We start from the raw sequence: 13,769 nt of genomic DNA, 5'->3' as shown, positions 1-13,769 counted from the left end.
TTGTAGCTCATAATGTGCAAATTAATTTATATAAAATAATAGCTGCTGCACGGCAAATTAAAGTTCACAATTCAATGTTTAGACTTGATTGGTTCATAAAGTGCTCACGTTGTACTGTTGCAATTTATCAAATAATCAAATTCCTGTGATTAAATTACAACCTTATAACTTCCTCCACAATACCATTCCTCTGCATGTAAACAAGCACTTTGATATGAGTTTATTTGGATATGCAAATATTTGATCTGAACTACTGAAATTCACCATTCAGTCCTACCAAGTTATAGTCAAAAGTGTCCATTGTGAATAACAGCTGTGCTGATAATGTCACAGAGCTTCCACCTTCTACCTATTACTGTTTGGCCTAGAAATTGAGTGCCCTTAGCGCCGATTTTGCGGCGCTAGAGGGCCTAGCGCTGCATTTGGCGCCGGCGCCGAAATTGCCTGGGGCCCTTACGCCGCGGTAGACCGGTAGCGCTGCGCCGGCACCGATGACGTCATCGGTGTGCGCAGCGTCCCGGTTGCCATGCCGACGGGCCCCAGCGCCGAAATTCAGTTGCGGCCGCCTCGCCCGTGACAGCCGCAACTAAGACTCTGGCAACAGAGTCTTACGAGTCTTTGCGCCGGCGCATTAAAGGCCCCGCGGCGGCCGGCCGCTTTCCCGCCGGCCGCCTGGCCGCAGCTCCCTCCCCGGACTTCCCCCCCCCCCCCCCCCCCCGGAACAGAAGCAAGCCCGGCACTTGTCCGAGGTGCCGGGCTCATTTTTTAAAAGATTTTCGCGGGCCGCGATCGGGTGCAGGCAGCTCCTCCTTAAGGGAAGGAGGAGGCCTGCACTTCCCGAGCCTGCCGCACTGCATCGGGTGCCGCAGCGCCGGAATTGCGGCGCGAAACGGCAGTTAGCGCCGATGTACCGCCGCAAAGACCCTTCAGTAGCGCCGGCAGCCGTTTGGGCGCAGCACTGCTGAATTTTTGGCGCGCGCAGGGGGACTTAGCGCCGGCACTAACTTCCGGCGCTAAAGCCCTGGCTAAGCCAAAACTCAATTTCTAGGCCTTTGTTTCTTGATTTGAAAATGTAATTGGGTGCTTGCCTTTATACATAGAACAATGCATATTCATCTCATTAAATATTATAGTACCAGCTTATGAGCACATCCATTCTTTTCATGGTTCACACACAGGCACCAGATTACAGTGCTTCTTGCAGATCTGCACAAGTTCTCAGATGGTTGTTTGTGAACTGCCCATTTGCAGAAACAGAACTGATATTACTAATATTAATCATTCAAATTGAGGTGGGCAAATGAGAAAGCATGTGTTACTGATTGTACTTCACAGATCTGAAAGGTGTTAATTTGAGGAAAATTGAATTACAGGGACTTCGAGCTTCTGCTTAAAAAAAATACTGAAAATAAAATACTGCTTTGCGCCAATGTGTTTTCCCCCTGCGGCAAAGCTCTTCTTGGTTCCCCATATTGTATATCATACAGGAGCTGAGATAGGAAGAAAGAACAAAAGGGATATTCCCTTTTAGACCAGGGTCACTGGTTAAATAGATATTCAGGACATAATGTTGTGGCATTGTAAGTTCTTCTAATCAGACTCGGACACTGGAGTGATAATCAAGTAAATTTTAATTGACACAAAGACATTCTACTTCCCAGCATATGTAACTCCACACTTGTCTGCTATGAGCTCTCAGCTGTTTAGAGGTTGTAGCCCCTCTCACTCTCTAGGGTCCCTGGAATGTACATACTATATTAGCATCAACATACATAATATATTAGCACAACCCTGCAACTTGAATAACCTTAAAAGTGTTTGGCTTTATTTTTTTTAACTTGTTGACTACCAAAACTGTGCGTGTGCCAATAAGTTGTAGTTTAAATGTTTTGTGCTTTAGCCCTGCCTGTGCAGGCACCGTGTGTAAATCATATAGCAGAAACCTGATAAAATCATACTGTAAGGAAGATCAGACTGCAAGATAAATTTGCAAGGCTGTGCTCTCGGACAGGAGTGGGATCAGAGAGTCAAGTGCAGAGGTCACGGGAATCACTGGAAAATTGGGAGCACTGCAAATCGAACGTTTGACCTCTGTACCCTCTTCACTCTCCTGTTAAGTGAGGTTCTGTGCCTGGGAGTACAATTTCACAAAATTTACCCTGTGATGAAAAGGTGCGCTATTGTCTTATAAGTTGTCTCTCAAGAGACTTTACAAGGTTTATACAAAGAGGAATATGCAATGATGAATTCTCTAATACAACAGCTGCATAAGTCACAATTGTTCAGTTCCACACAAGTTCTCAAAAAAATGTAAAACATCCACATGTATGCACTGTCAGCAGAGGCCACTGGATAGCAAACCAGAGTGGGAACCCAGGCACTTGTAGCATGTCCTCTGCTGCCTAGCTGAGATCAGCTGCATTTTAAAAACCGGAGATCAAAACTAGGACCTTAGCTGTGATGTCCCTTCACATGGTGTAAGAGCCTGCCATGCTCACTCTCTCAGTTGAACTTCACCCTTGCATGACTTGGTCCCTTCAGGAGAGGAGGCAAGGAAATGGGGAAAATGTTTTTCACTAATTGACCTTTTGTTGTGTAGCACCAGTTCTATGTTGATGAGGAAGATGCTCGCACTACCACTAAGGTAGTACAAATATTTGTATATGAAATAAGTGACCACTTCTAGAGGAGCATTGTCTCTGATTCAAGCAATTAATTCTGGAAGGAACATTGTCATTGTAAAGATTAGCTATGTTATAAAAATCTGTTTTAAAAAAAAATCCTGTTTACAATCCCAAATATTTAATTTTACATAAAAAAATATACAGTTCTATAAATCCTGAATTGGTTTCAGACGTCATTATTTGTTTATGTATTTAATTAAGTTTTTTAAATAAAGGTGCTGAGTGAGGCAGCGGATATTAGCACTGGGAATTCAGCCCTTTCTCACTTTGGGCTCCCAGTGACATCATGGAGCATTACAAGTGACAACTACAACACAGCCAGCTCTAGCGAAGCTGCCTTCACCCAGCTCTGCCTTCACCCAGCTCCGCCTTCCCATAGTCCCCCATGCTGAAAACTGGCACGAAAATCGGACTTGGAAGGTGGCAATAAACTGAAAGAGGCTCTGCCGGGGTGGGGGTGGTGGGGGCGGGGGTGGGGGGGTGAAGTGACTCGTGGAGTTACACAGGGGTCTGTTCTGGGCCCCCTGTCATTCACACTGGCGGGGGAGGGTGGGGGGTGAAGTGACTCGTGGAGTTACACAGGGGTCTGTTCTGGGCCCCCTGTCATTCACACTGGCGGGGGGGGGGTGGGGGGTGAAGTGTCTCGTGGTGTTACACAGGGGTCTGTTCTGGGTCTGCCGTCATTCACATGGGGAGTGGGTGGGGGGGTTGGGGAAGTGACTCGTGGAGTTACACAGGGGTCTGTTCTGGGTCCCCTGTCATTCACACTGGTGGGGGGGTGTGAAGTGACTCGTGGAGTTACACAGGGGTCTGTTCTGGGCCCCCTGTCATTCACACTGGCGGGGGAGGGTGGGGGGTGAAGTGACTCGTGGAGTTACACAGGGGTCTGTTCTGGGTCCCCTGTCATTCACACTGGCGGGGGGGGTGGGGGGTGAAGTGACTCGTGGTGTTACACAGGGGTCTGTTCTGGGTCTGCCGTCATTCACATGGGGAGTGGGTGGGGGGGTTGGGGAAGTGACTCGTGGAGTTACACAGGGGTCTGTTCTGGGTCCCCTGTCATTCACACTGGTGGGGGGGGGGGTGGGGGGCGAAGTGACTCGTGGAGTTACACAGGGGTCTGTTCTGGGTCCCCTGTCATTCCCATGGGGTGGGGTGTGAAGTGACTCGTGGAGTTACACAGGGGTCTGTTCTGGTCCCCTGTCATTCACATGGGGTGGGGGGTGAAGTGACTCGTGGAGTTACACAGGGGTCTGTTCTGGGTCCCCTGTCATTCCCATGGGGTGGGGGGTGAAGTGACTCGTGGAGTTACACAGGGGTCTGTTCTGGGTCCCCCTGTCATTCACATGGGGTGGGGGGGTGAAGTGACTCGTGGAGTTACACAGGGGTCTGTTCTGGGTCCCCCTGTCATTCACATGGGGTGGGGGGTGAAGTGACTCGTGGAGTTACACAAGGGTCTGTTCTGGGTCCCCTGTCATTCACATGGGGTGGGGGGTGAAGTGACTCATGGAGTTACACAGGGGTCTGTTCTGGGTCCCCTGTCGTTCACATGGGGTGGGGGTGAAGTGACTCGTGGAGTTACACAGGGGTCTGTTCTGGGTCCCCTGTCATTCCCATGGGGTGGGGGGTGAAGTGACTTGTGGAGTTACACAGGGGTCTGTTCTGGGTCCCCTGTCATTCACACGGGGAGTGGGTGGGTGGGTGGGGTAGTGACCCGTGGAGTTACACAGGGGTCTGTTCTGGGCCCCCTGTCATTCACACGGGGGGGGGGGTGGGGGGTGAAGTGACTCGTGGAGTTACACAGGGGTCTGTTCTGGGTCCCCTGTCATTCACAGTGTTTGTAAATGATGTGGAGGAGAACATCACTTCTAATCCTATAAAATGTTGCTGCAAATACTAAGCTATGTGGCCAGGCGACAAATATAAAAGAGATAAACAGCCTTCAAAAAGGTTTTTTTCCAGTCAATGTGAAGCTATTATCAACAAAGTTAATCAAATATGAGGATCCATCACAGTGAGCTATGCAAAGTTAGACTTACTTCTTTCTGTCTAAAAGTGGAAAGAAATTAATCTAACCTTGTATAGTTCACAGGTGAGACTGCATTCGGAATATTTTGTGCAATTTTGGGCATTCTACATTTTAAAAAAGATTAGAAAGTGTTCGGAGGAGAGTGATAATGATGACTCTAAAATATTCTAAGGCTGTAAATCAGGAGAGGCTTGTGGAAAAAGTAAGATTGCGGGAGATCTGATCCAAATCTTTAAAATGCTGAGAGGCATAGATAATGATGTAAAGAAGCAATTTAACTTGAACTGTGAGGACTAAAATAGAGGACATAGGTATAAAATTAATCAGCCCTAACTGAAACTAGAAATTACAAGTCGTCCCCATAGAGTGCTGGATATGTGGGACAGAGTCCCAGCAAAAGCAATTGAAGATATGATTCATTAGCCTGCATAAGTTCATCAATAATGACCTTAATAAATTCAAATTATATACTCTTTTCTCTATTTTTTCACTAATGTTTGTTAATCATTTTGGGGATGGGGGGTGGTGGTGGAAGGGGGGGTGGGTGCAGGATAGATATCCCCAGGGCAGTGCTAAATGCAGACAAATAATTCTTTCATGGTTTCTACCACAGACACCACTTCTGGCTGATATATTTCCCACTAAAGATAGTAAAGTTCTTGTGCACTTGCTTTTAGGTTGTCTGCTTAGATCATTTGCCTGAGCAAGCTCTTTGTGCTGGCAATATAGACGATTCGAGTGCTCAACCCATTTTCTTTAATTTTTTCTAATAGATGCACTCCACTCTATGCTACTTCGTGAGCACTCAATTCTGGCTGTTTATTTGCTCGATCCACACCCTCACTTGAATCGGCCAAATTGGCTGCTAGTTCTGCACAACCATATCTTGTTCCACTTATACAACTGCTGGACAAAGCTACAGCTTAGTTCTACTGAAGTGCTGCTGACTACACAAAGCCATACCAGAGTTCTGCTGCATCAGCTGCTGGACTTGTAGAATCTTGTTTCTGTTGTGCCAGCTGCTGGCTGTGCTTAACCAGCTAACAGTCTGAGAGCACCAGCTGGCTCATCAACAGCTGGAACCTATCCCAGAACTCACAGTTCATGAAGAGGATACTGGTTGTCTGCCATGTTCAGAGATGAGATGCACCCCTGGTTTGGGCGCAGTGGGAGAAGTTTCATTGAACAACAACTTGCATTTACACAGCACATAACAGACCTTTAGTGCACTAAAAAATCCCAAGGTGCTTCACAGGAACGTTATCAGAGAGAACCCGACACCGAGCCACATAAGGAGATATTAGGGCAGCAGACCAAAAGCTTGAGTCAAAGAGGTAAGTTTTAAGGAGCGTCTTAAAGGAGAAGGGAGAGGTAGAGGGGCGGAGAGGTTTACGGAGGGAATTCGAGAGCTTAGGCTCTAGACAGTCGATGGCACGGCCACCAATGGTGGGGTGAAGGAAATCAGGGATGCAGAAGTGGCCAGAATTAGAGGAATGCAGAGTTTGTGGAGAGTTGTAGGGTTGGAGGACATTACAGAAATTGGGTGGGGCCGAGGCAATGGAGGGATTTGAACACAAGGAATAGAATTTTAAATTTGAGGTATTGCTGGACTGGGAGTCAATGTTGCTCAGCAAGCACAGGGGTGAGGGGTGAAGGGGACTTGTTGTGAATATTAGACAAATTTGAATAGCACAGGGAGGAGATGTTCCCGGACTTTTTCTCCCTGCCGATACTACTGGGAGTTACTGATCTTTCTTTATTTCTTTGTCTAAAGGCTTGTGTGCTTGATCTCCCTGGTTAATTAAGACCTGTGGCCGCTGTCCTCTTTTAGAAGTAATGTTGACTCAATATATACTTGAAGGATTATACTTTTTTCTTTTTGGCAAAAGGATTACTAGCCCTTTTACTTGGAAATTTGAATGACCACCAATCAAAATAGTTTGATTAGAATAACTTTGTTAGTGGGAATAACAAAATAAAGCCCATCAAGCACCTGCAATAAAGACCCTTTTACACTTCTCAAGCACCTAATGAGCCATTCAACTGGCGTACAGATGCAGATGAGGAATATGCAAAACTTTTCAGTAATTACTTAACACCAAATACTGTTTTACTAGCTGGGCTATGGAGGTCTTTGTAGATTACATCATGGAGAAAACTTTTGTGATGTGGCGCAAGACCTAACTAGATAAATGCGTTTATTTACTCATAATGTCCCACCTACTCTACACAGAGCAAGGAGAAAAATTGCTATTCGATATATAACAAGAGAGGAACAGTCAGCAAAACAACAACCACCACCATAGACAGTTGAAGCAAGTATCAGCACAGGTACAGGCACCTTACGACCAATATATAGTGATATATCAATGAGGAAAGACACAGTGAAGCACAGAATACTAGAGATGAAAGATGTAGTGGGGTAGGAGTGATTAGGGCCAAGCAGGTTCCTGGTGGAGATCTGGCATTTCAGGAAATTACCTTTATCTGCAATGGCCTTTCTACATCGACTGTAGATCTCCACCAGGAACCTGCTTGTCCCTCCTGAGTTGACTCAGAATACATATCATAGGGCCTGTTTTCCAATTGAGGATACAGCAACTGGGTGACTGTGTTGAGCAATTACTTTGTTCCATATCCTTGGTATTGGAAAGTGATATGGATAGATTGGGCCAAGCTGTCACAGCCATCTGCAACTCATCTGGCAAAGGCTTATAGACATTTATGAGGAAGAAATTCATAAGAATTCATAGCTGCCCAGTGTTGTATGCTGAGAGAGCTCAGTGGGCAAGGTGAAGCACAGGAGCAGCCATTCATGTTAGTGGCAGTTCTGTGCTATCACATAGCACTGCACAAGTGACTGCATATATCAACTCTGAAAGCGATGAGGTCATAACAATGCTGGACATGGGGACTCCGGCACTAACGTGGGTACAGTACAGGAAATTTCAGACAAAAGTAACAGTCTTTCTGTATCCCATGCAGTTTGGCATTTGGCTGATCAGCTATCCACCACTGCTACTTTCTCAACTAGCCGAACACTTAAGTGTAGAATAGCAAAATACTGCAGATGTTGGAAATCCGAAATAACAACAGAAAATGCTGGAAAAACTCAGGCAATATCCGTGGAGAGAAATTTGAGTTGAACCCGAAACGTCAACTCAAATTTCTCTCCACGGATGTTGCCTGACCTGCTGAGTTTTCCCAGCATTTTCTGTTGTTACTTAAGAGTAGAACATCTACACAAAACACTCAGAAGCTTACACCTTAAAAGAGGTGTGGTGTATGTAACCGTTCCACCTTTAAGAGAACTATTTTAAGAGTGGCACTACTTTATCTTGGCTGCTGTATACTGTAATACCGGTGGTGACCACACCGGTATATAAGTGCTGTGTAATGATTTATTGGGCAGTTCCGCCCTGACCTTCGACTAGTAAAGACCTGTTAAAAGTTACTCTTGTGGTCTGTGTAGTAATTCTCATTATAACACACAGACTTAACAGTGGCGACGAGTACGATCTTACCCTGCGGCAGAGATACATCCAAGGCAGTTTAATGGGCGTCGAGAGGAGGCATCCGCCCTCATCATTCTGCTGAGAGAAGACTCGGGTCTGCAGAGCAAAGGAAGAATTCTGACACGAAGCCTTCCATCAGCAACAGGCAGTGATCATCCCTTCTATCACGGTGGTGGGTAAGCCGATCAGCGACGAGCAGCAAGTCGGCCACGGTGGCTGTGAAGTAGGGGAGGGAAAAATGGAGGATATAAGGGCGGAGAACTCGACCACGGCCGGGGAAAAGAGCCGGACAGATGTCGGGGCCAGAGGCGCTGAGACTGGGGCAGCGTAAGGCACGGGAGCCGCGGTGAATGCAAATGCAGCCGGCGCGAAAGACCGGGCTGCAAGCGGGCTGGGGGATGCAACAGCGTCGAGAGAGAGCTCGACCGCGACCGGTGAAAAAGGCCGGGCAGCTACCGAGGCCGTGAGGCGCAGCGACCGGGTCAGCGTAAGGCGCGGGAGAAAATTTAAAAAAAAAACGCAGAGAACTCAGCCGCAGCCGGGGGAAAGGACCGGACTGCAAGAGGGGCTGGGAGGCACGATTTGAAAACCGCTGGGGAGGGCGAACGCAGCAATTCGGCAATCGCCATTACAGCCAGCGGGGGAGAAAGGCAAAACGCGGGAAGCCACCATTTTCGTAGGCGGGGGAAGAAGACAAGCGTGGGAAACCGCCATTTTGAAAAAAAAAAAGAAAAGAAAAATTTCTTTGTGTTTCTCAAGAAGGTTGCGAAGATGCCTAAGCATGGTAACATCAACGATTTCGATCCTGATGTTGAAGATTGGGCCACGTATGTAGAACGCATAGAGATATATTGTAAGGCAAATAAAATATCAGATGAAGATAAAGCACTAACCTTACTAAACTCAATGGGTGCGAAGACATACGGGCTATTGAAGCATCTTCTAGCACCAGCTAAACCGGCGGATCAGACTTTCGCTAAAATTGTTGCTGTCCTGAAAAATCATTTGAACCCCACACCGCTGATGTTAGCGGAACGATTTAAATTTTATGCAAGAACGCAACTGAAAGAGGAAAGCAACGCGGAGTATTTAATTGAACTGCGTAAGCTAGTGAAATACTGCCAGTTTGGGGAAAGCCTGACAGAGGCACTGAGAGACAAATTTGTGTGTGGATTGTCGAAAGAAGGAACACAAAAGCGGCTGCTTGAAGAGAATGAGCTTACACTTGATAAGGCTGTCTCTATTGCAGCATCGCACGAAGCTGCAGCGAGAGGCACTGCGGAAATGCAGCTGAAGGCAGCGGTACTCAGCGTAGATCAAATGGCTTCGGGTACAACGAAATGTTATTGTTGTGGGAAGAAAACACATGATCAGAACCAATGCTGGTTTAAAAACCAGGAATGTAGAAAATGTGGCAAGCTTGGTCACATAGCTAAAGTATGCCGGTCAAGAAAGAAGACCAGCAGCAAAAAGTCACCGCAGGAAAAGTGCAGAAAAGTACATAAGGTGGCTGAGAAGAGTTCGGATGAACAGAATTCGGATTCAGACTCCAACAGCAAGGAACTGGGTAGTCTGAGAATTCACAATGTGAGTAAGGAAGCTGACCGACAAACTATCTGGGTCACACTGCAGATAGCAGGAGTCCAAATGAAGATGGAATTGGACACCGGATCGGCGTTGACGGTCATGAATAAGCAAGATTACAAAAGGTTATTCACACATATTCCCCTACGGGATATGAAGATAGTATTGCAGACATACACAGGGCAAAGAGTATACCCCATCGGAAAGATAAAAGTCAAGGTGGTACACAAGGGCAAAGAACACCAAGGAATGGACTTATATGTACTACCTGAGGGAGGTCCACCACTTCTGGGACGGGAGTGGATCAGGAAAATAAATATGGACTGGCACTCCCTAAACGCAATAACGGTAGATTCCGGAAAAAAAGATGTCAAACCTGAACGATTGTCCAGAATATTGGATGAGGCTAAAGAGGTGTTCCAACAGGGACTGGGAACACTGAGAGGAATTAAGGCAAAAATCAAGATTGCAGAACATGCAAACCCAAAATTTTTCAAAGCCAGACCGGTACCTTATGCGATACGACCTGCTGTGGAAGCTGAGCTGGAAGGGCTAGAACATTCAAGAGTACTGTCTAAGGTGGACTGGAGTGAGTGGGCCACGCCCATTGTTCCCGTCATGAAGCGTTCATCGAGTAACAAGCCAGGGGAACCGGGGAAGGTCCGCATCTGTGGAGACTTCAAGATCACAGTGAATCCGGTGCGTCACACGGTGCAATATCCGCTTCCGCGGATTGAGGATATCTTTGCTTCATTGTCTGGCGGGAAACGCTTCACCAAGATAGACCTGGCGCAAGCATACTTACAGATGGAAGTTGAGGAAGAGTCGCGCCAGTATCTCACAATCAACACGCACAGAGGCTTGTATCGATATAATAGACTGGTTTTTGGAGTGGCTTCGGCTCCAGCAATTTGGCAGAGGGCCATGGAGCAGGTATTACAGGGAATTCCAAGCACTCAATGTTACTTGGACGATATCCTGATTACAGGAGATGACGATGAGGAGCACCTTGCAAATCTGAAACTGGTGCTCACCAGGTTGAAGGAATATGGCCTTTGAGTTAATCGCCAGAAATGTGAGTTCTTTCAGAAATGGATCTCGTACTGCGGTCATGTCATTGACCAGGAGGGGCTGCACAAGTCACCTGACAAGATCAAAGCTGTTGTGAAGGCTCCCGCTCCGGAAAATGTATCCCAGTTGAGGTCGTTCCTAGGGTTGATTAACTATTACCATAAGTTTCTGCCAAATCTATCCACGGTGCTGCACCCGCTGAATGCTCTTTTGCAGAAAGAAGTACCATGGAAGTGGAGCGAGGACTGTAAGAAGGCCTTTCGCAAAAGCAAGGCATTGATCACCTCAGAGGAAGTGTTGGCTCACTTCAACCCAACACTACCTATTCGTTTAGCTTGTGATGCTTCTCCTTATGGTATTGGAGCAGTACTCTCACACAAGTGGCCAAATGGCTCGGAAAGGCCAGTTGCATTTGCATCCAGATCATTGACCTCCGCTGAGCGCAACTATGCTCAGATAGATAGGGAGGCTCTCAGCCTGGTGTGGGGAGTAAAGAAGTTTAATCATTACCTGCAGGGCCAGAAGTTTACACTGCTGACAGACCACCAGCCGTTGGTATCCATATTCAACCCTAAAAAGGGCATTTCCATTATGACAGCGCAAAGGCTACAGAGGTGGTCCCTTTTCCTAGGGGCACACCAATATGACATAGAATACAAAGGATCAAAACAGCATGGGAATGCTGACGGGTTATCGCGCCTACCGTTGCCAACGGTAGAAGAGGCGCCTACAGTGGACCCAGTGGAGATGTTCCACGCAACCATAGTGGAATGTCTACCAGTAACAAATTCTACCATTGAAAAAGAAACGAGAAATGACCCGACTCTCTCACAAGTCTACGATGTAACGGTGAAGGGATGGCCAGCACATGGCGAACCACTGTTGCCAGCATTCTCGCAAAGAAGAGAACAGCTGTCAATGTGCCGAGGAACCTTGATGTGTGGATCCAGAGTGGTGATTCCACCCAAACTCCAGAGTAAAGTGCTAAAGGAGCTTCACGAGGGGCATCTGGGTGGAGTGAAAATGAAGAACATAGCCAGAGCGTTTGTGTGGTGGCCAGCTATCGATGGAGACATCGAAGAAATGACCAAGAGCTGTCTAGGATGTCAGAAGGTCCAAAACGCCCCACCACAAGCCCCTCTACACCCATGGGAGTGGCCCTCATCTCCATGGCAAAGGGTACACATCGACTTTGCTGGTCCATTTATGGACTCAATGTTCTTAATCGCGGTGGATGCACACTCCAAGTGGCCGGAGGTAATAAAGATGTCCTCCACCACCACGGAAAAAACCATCACAGCATTAAGGTCCATATTTGCCAGGAATGGGCTGCCGGAACAGATCTGTTCTGATAATGGACCGCAATTCGTGTCCGAAGAATTCAGGATGTTCTTAAAAAACAATGAGGTGAAGCACTACACGTCCGCCACATACCATCCCGCCACCAATGGATTAGCTGAAAGGTTTGTCCAGACCTTCAAGAAGGCCATAAAGGCCATGGGTAATGAAGACATAAATCTACAACATAAGGTGGATAACTTCTTGTTGGCGTACAGGAATGCAACACATGCGGTCACAAACCAAACTCCCGCCATGATGTTTTTCAATAGAAGACTAAGATGCCGGCTGGATTTGATCTAGCCAAACATCAGAAGGGACGTAGAGAACCGGCAATTTCAAGGCATGAATGAAAGGCCAACTAGAACCTTCCAGATAGGTCAACAAGTTTTGGCCCGGGACTACCGTACCGAGAAATGGCAGCCTGGAACTATTTGCACACGACTAGGACCGCTGATGTATACCGTGGACATTGGTGAAAGCATAATAAGGCACCATGTTGACCAGATCATAGGGTCATCCGAAAAGGGACAACCTACTCCACAACTCTATACGCCTAATGATGAAGCAGAGATACCCATAGGATCTACCTCCGATCTGGTGATACTGGAATCAGATGAACCCGACACTGGCATTCAAGCCAAATCGACCTTGCCAACAGAACCTACTACACCACCGAAAACTACTACACCACCGAGGCGTTATCCGGACCGAGTCAGGAAGCCTCCAGAGAGACTGAATCTGTGAACTGTTGTACATGAGTTGTGTATATATGTTATGATGTTATGTTAATGGGGAATATATATACTGTTAAGCTAAAAAGGGAGGATTGTGGTGTATGTAACCATTCCACCTTTAAGAGAACTATTTTAAGAGTGGCACTACTTTATCTTGGCTGCTGTATACTGTAATACCGGTGGTGACCACACCGGTATATAAGTGCTGTGTAATGATCTATTGGGCAGTTCCGCCCTGACCTTCGACTAGTAAAGACCTGTTAAAAGTTACTCTTGTGGTCTGTGTAGTAATTCTCATTATAACACACAGACTTAACAAGAGGTACGTTCACCAGAAGAAACACATTGAGCGTAGAACAGTTGTCACCTTTCAGGATTTTTTACCTTTTTTTTCTTCACGGAAAAGATTTTGGAATTGAGTTATGTGTAAGTATTGTTTTTAAAAAAAATATTGGCCCTGAAATTAGGATCGGGGGCTTGCCGCGCGTGCAAGCCCCCGATCTGCACTCACTCGGCGCGCTGACATCTGAAGCCCGGGCCTGCTTGCATTTCCTGTCCCTGGCCCGGTTCAGATGTCAGCGCGCAGTGCTTACATGATCCAGCGGCGTAGTTAGTGCGATGTGCCGGCTGGGATCAGGTGAGCACTGTACAACCAATCAGGGGAGGGGAAGGTTCATTCATGAGTTTGAAAGTAATAGCTGTTAAACTCATGAAAACTACAGGGGCCCAAAACACTATTTAAACTTTAAATAAAAATTTAAAAAACATCCCAATCATTAAATTAAGTATAAATAAGTTTAAATAAATAATTTAA

This window comes from Somniosus microcephalus, chromosome 4, assembly GCF_052327205.1.
Source record: "Somniosus microcephalus isolate GS21.2 chromosome 4, FLI_Smic_1.0, whole genome shotgun sequence".
Lineage (NCBI taxonomy): Eukaryota > Metazoa > Chordata > Chondrichthyes > Squaliformes > Somniosidae > Somniosus > Somniosus microcephalus.
Note: the sequence above shows the minus strand (reverse complement) of the source record.